The sequence below is a fragment of the Hevea brasiliensis genome, chromosome 16 (assembly GCF_030052815.1).
Source record: "Hevea brasiliensis isolate MT/VB/25A 57/8 chromosome 16, ASM3005281v1, whole genome shotgun sequence".
Classification (NCBI taxonomy): Eukaryota; Viridiplantae; Streptophyta; class Magnoliopsida; order Malpighiales; family Euphorbiaceae; genus Hevea; species Hevea brasiliensis.
The window spans coordinates 7,831,838-7,837,080 of record NC_079508.1 but is presented as its reverse complement, the minus strand read 5'-3'; positions in this window follow the sequence as shown (position 1 = coordinate 7,837,080).

Genomic DNA, 5,243 nt, shown 5'->3' with positions numbered 1-5,243 from the left:
CGGAAAAGTCTCCGAATTGGACCGAGGTTTTGGCTAGCCCCCCATTGTCAGACGTCCCGAGCGCGTTCCCGAAGTCGGAATCGGCAAAGGTAAACCCGAACCTTGCTTTTTCGTAATTTTCTAGTGCTTAAATAGGATTAAAAATCCATAAAATATTCGTGGTAGCTTAGAAAATTACGATTCTTTTTGCAATAGCTTAGTAATATCGCTAAGGATCATGGGCAAAGTTTTATAATTTTTAGAGCTTGTTTGGGCAGTTTTTGCAAAAATGATCAATAATAAGGACTAAATTGAAATTTTGCGTATTGTGATGGATGATTGATTTGATGGGCCCAGGAGGGGCTGTGTGATATGATTGAACTGTTGATATATGGATTGTGAATATAGAAGTGCGTTTTTTTGCCCTTTTGCAGGTTGGGTAGGTCCTGTATATAGGAGACTCACGATTTTCGACAACTTAGGACGATTTGATTTTTTTTTGTTTGTATTGAGTCAAATTTATTAAATAGATGTAATGTAATTGTCAGTGAGCTGACACCTTCTTCCTCCGCCGCCACAAAGTAATTTGTCGTCAAGTTTGTGAGTAAATTATTAATTTTAATTGTAATTTCGATTTTTTTATATGTTCATAATGCCCATGCATCACTTATATGCATATATTTATGTAGTTAAACTCTAGGCACGAATTATGTTGCATTCATAGCGTTAATGTGCCATGAGTGTTGTTGTGGTAATTTGGAGCGCATGCGTTGGCGTGCGTGTGATGTGGTGTGGACTATGGATAGGACGGGGTAGTCACGCTTGAGTTCTTCGGGACCTGCCTTCGAGGGGTAGTCACGGCTTGAGTTCTTCGCTGGGACCCTCGATTTGGTTTATTAAGCGAAAGTCCGGCTTGAGTTCTTCGCTGGCACCAGGTTGGATTTAAGAGAGCTGTATAGGGGATCAGCTCCCAATAAATTATGATTGATGCTACAGGGTGCGTGAGTGCTCCAAATTACCTTTTTGATGCTATGATGTGAATATGATGTTGATGTTGCATTTCACTCTACAGGGTGCATTAGTTACAGATAGTTATAGAGATTATGGTTAAAATTGATATTTTACTCTCTGAGTCGAACGCTCACTCCTGTTCAAAAATTTTTACAGGCCACAGGAGGATATTTTGTTCTGAGTTAACCTGCCTTTCTACCTCGCAGGTTGTTTATTAATATTTGTGTAATTTTAATTACTCCTAGAATTTCCGCATGTGTTAGCAGTAATTATTTGAATTTGGTCTGTAATATTATTATCATGTTGGACCTGTAAACTTAATATTTTAAGTCTGTTTTGATGGATTGGATGAGGGAGCTGAGCTCCCATTTATTATTATGTTGATGAGTATGTGGAGGGTGAGCTGAGCTCCCCAATGGATTGTTTATTGTGTTTACAGGTCGGGTGAGTCAAAAACTCCCCGTTGGTAAGTCCATTTTATGGCCGGACTCTGTCCGTTTGTTTTCTTGAAATTGGGCCCAAATGGGCCTCAGCATTGGGTAAATGAACAGTTAGGCTTACTACGGGCCTCGGAGGCTTTAGGCTGGCCCAGGTCCTAGTGCCGGTCCGGCCCATAGGTTGGGTCGTGACAATAAATGTGGTAATGTTGGATTTTAAATGGTAGTTATAAATAAGTTGAAAAAAAGAGTTTAAAATTTAATTCATGAAAAGTGATAAAATTTTAACAACTTTTAGAAATTTTAACAATCTACCAACATTGAAAGGATTGGATAAAATTGTCAAAATGCAATAAGGTATATTTTTTTAGTCAATAGGCATTTCATCTAACACCCTGATAGAGCAACACAGTCAAACTGTAGGCAATAAAGCATGACCAACCCAATCTCTTTTTCCAAGCGATATCAAAGCACAATTGCATCTTGATGGGGCAACACACAACCCATCTGGGGACTGATGACCAAGCACAATCATATTTGTGATTCACAAAGCATAGTCCAACCTAATCTCTTTTCCAAGCGGCAAATAAATACGTTGCAAACCAAATTTTAATTTATTGTTGTTAAAATCCAGGTCAAATAGCACAACTGGAAAAACGCGAATTTGCAATAGAATTTTGCAACGGAAATAAATCTATTTCTATTTGCAACGGATTTTGCAACAGTTACATTATGTGGTTGCAAATTCAGAATAAAATTATATTGTGCAACAGTTTAACAACTAATTCATGTAGCCGTTTCTAAATCCGTTGCTATTAGTAATAAACATTAAGTTCGTTGCTAAAGTTAATTGCTAATATATAATTGAAAAATATATGATTTGATACGTAGCAACGGATTTTGTAATTCGTTTCTATTTGAAACAGAATTACAAATCCGTTGCTAAATTAAACTCAACTCAACTCAACTCAACTAAGCCTTTATCCCAAAAATTTGGGGTCGGCTATATGGATTCGCTTTTTCCACTCTGAACGATTTTGGGTTAAATCCTCAGAAATGTGTAATGCTTCTAAGTCATGCTGTACTACTCTCCTCCAAGTCAATTTAGGTCTACCCCTTTTTTTCTTTCTATCCTCTAGCCTAATGTGCTCTACTTGTCTAACTGGAGCCTCCGTATGTCTACGCTTCACATGACCAAACCACCTCAATCTCCCTTCTCTCAACTTATCTTCAATTGGCACCACTCCTACCTTTTCTCTAATACTTTCATTACGGACTTTATCTAGTCTAGTATGGCCACTCATCCACCTTAACATTCTCATCTCTGCAACTCTTATCTTAGATGCGTAGGACTCTTTCAGTGCCCAACACTCACCCGTTGCTAAATTAAAATTATTCAATAATGTATTTGCTAATTTAATTTGACATTTGAATTAATTTATTTATCATCAAAATATAGATTAAGACCCTAGATCCAACAAATAGTTATATATATATATATATATATATATATACACACACACACACAACTCAACTAAGCCTTTATCCCAAGAGTTTGGGGTCGGCTATATGAATTCTCTTTCTTCATTCTAAACAATTTTGGGTTAAATCTTCGAAAATGTGTAATGTTTCTAGGTCATATTGTACTACTCTTCTCCAAGTCAGTTTAGGTCTACCCTTTCTTTTCTTTCTATCCTCTAACCTAATGTACTCTACTTGTCTAACTGGAGCCTTCGTATGTCTACACTTCACATGACCAAACCACCTCAATCTCCCTTCTCTCAACTTATCCTCAATTGGCACCACTCCTACCTTTTCTCTAATACTCTCATTACGGATTGTATATAGTCTAATATGACCACTCATGTACCTTAATATTCTCATCTTCGCAACTCTTATCTTAGACACACATGACTCCTTCAGTACCCAATACTCACTATCATATAACATGGCCGGTCGTATAGCTGTACGGTAAAATTTTCCTTTAAACTTATTGAGAATTTTGCGATCACATAAAACTCCCGTAGCACTTCTCCACTTCAATCATTCGGCTTTAATCCTATGACTAACATCCTCCTCACATCCCCCATCTACTTGAAGGATTGAGCCGAGATATTTAAAGTAATTACTTTGGGGCAGTACCACTCCATCCAAACTAACTCCTTCCCTATCACCATTTCGGCCTTCACTGAACTTGCAATGCACGTATTCTATCTTCGTTCTACTTAACTTAAAACCCTTTGACTCTAAAGTACTTCTCCAAAGCTCTAGATTTCTATTGACTCCTTCTTACGTCTCATCTATCAGAACTATATCATCTGCAAATATCATGCACCAAGGGATACTCTCTTGTATATGTTTCGTCAATTCATCTAAAACTAATATAAAAAGGCAAGGGCTTACAGCTGAACCTTGGAATAATCCAAGATAAAGACTATTAATTCATTAGTTAAATGACTATGTCACAATATAAAGAAGTTTAAGTATTTATATTTTGATAATTTATTTTCCATTTAAAAATTTAAGATTTCATATTTATAATTTTTTATCGAAAATTTTGCCCAACAAATTTCAATTTATTCACTTTTAAATTGTATTATATATTTTTTTTAATAATCGTATCTTAAATTATTAATAATTGTGCAATTGTACTCTACCATTAATCATATAATTAAAAATTAAGAAAACCATTTTCTAACTATACCAAAATTTTAAATTAGGATTTAGGATGTGGCTGATTTGTAATTTGTTAAAATATTTATGCAAATGTGGAAAAAAAAAAAAAGAAAAACAAATTAACAATCATACGGTGCCGTTGCAATCCCTTTTCCAGCCCTACTCTCCAATCCATAACTTTGGCCAAGAAGACAGAAACTGATCAAGACAACAAAAATAGCATTGGCAGTCTTAGGTTAAGCGCTCACTAAGTTGTTCTCTCTCGCTCACAGCTTTATCGGCAGCTCATTCTCTCAAAATATCAGGTAAAGCATTACTACTCTCTAGATATGGATTCTTTTACTTTAATTGGTGAAATGGTTCATTTCATGAAACTCTGTATGATTCATCCCCTTTCTTCAAATCTCATACGTAATATGGATATCAATATTTCTAATTCGATAATTAATGCAAGTTATGAATATTGATGGGTCTGTTTCCTATTTGGTTGGTAAGAAATCCTTGGAAACGAGATAGGACAAATGTAGGGATTTTATAAAAGCAGAGTGAGGGTTTTAGTTTTATTGAATCTTTCTGGTGATTGCATCGGAGCTTGGCGTTGATTTTGCTGCTATTTTTTTTCCTTTACTATTTTTTTGAATTGTTACCGATTGCTCTTCCCTATTTGGATGATTTTGGGATGAAGAATTTGGTGTCATATACGTGAGGTGTCTACTTTTTATGATTATGTTTAATAACTAGGTTTGATTGTCACTGGAATATGTACTTGCAAATAGTCACTAGCTTAAGGTGAATTTAGTTAATTGTTGGTGATTAATCAATCTCTCTCTGCAATTATTCGTTTGCATCTCAGGTGCAATGTGCTGAAGAATTTATGCATATTACAGAATTGGTTGTTGTCTGGTTTGGGGCATCAAAGGTGTTAAATGTTGCTTGAATGAATGGTATTAGGGATCCATATTTATCAAAATTCATGAATTAATTTTTACTACTGACAGCTTGTTCATGTATGTGGAAGTATTATATATATAGAGAGAAATTATAAAAGCAAGACGCATGAATACTTATGAGAAACTTTGCATATGTTTAATGGCTAAAAAATTCAATTTAGTGAATAAAATGTGAATGTTTATGTGAAGG